The sequence below is a fragment of the Cariama cristata genome, unplaced genomic scaffold (genome assembly GCF_000690535.1).
Source record: "Cariama cristata isolate BGI_N322 unplaced genomic scaffold, ASM69053v1 scaffold29158, whole genome shotgun sequence".
NCBI lineage: Eukaryota > Metazoa > Chordata > Aves > Cariamiformes > Cariamidae > Cariama > Cariama cristata.
This window is the reverse complement of record NW_009632122.1, coordinates 2,510-2,895: the sequence shown is the minus strand read 5'-3', so window position 1 is coordinate 2,895 and position 386 is coordinate 2,510.

The window sequence follows — 386 nt, the reverse complement described above, 5'->3', positions numbered from 1 at the left end:
CGAGCTTATTAACACCATGTAGGCAGGGACCTGCTTCACCCACCACCGCTTCAGCAGCTCCCCCCAACCCTGGGCAGCCCCACGAGGATCCGGTGTCCCACAGCACCCAGCCGTGGGTTGGCAGGGAGCAGCGCATGATCGCATGGCCCGAAATGGGGGGCTCAGCTTCTGCTTTAACAAGGGTATGCACCAGGGACTGGCAGATTTTGGCAGGGTGCAGGGGAAGCAGGCAAAGGCTGGTGCCAGTCCCATGGACCCTACGATATCTCTAACACCATTTTCCCCCGTGACTTGAAGTCCTGCACCACTTCTCACAGCAACCTGCACCTTTGCAGGCCTGGCCATGCCCTGCACCCTTGCTGTGTCTCCCTCCTCATCCTCGTCTG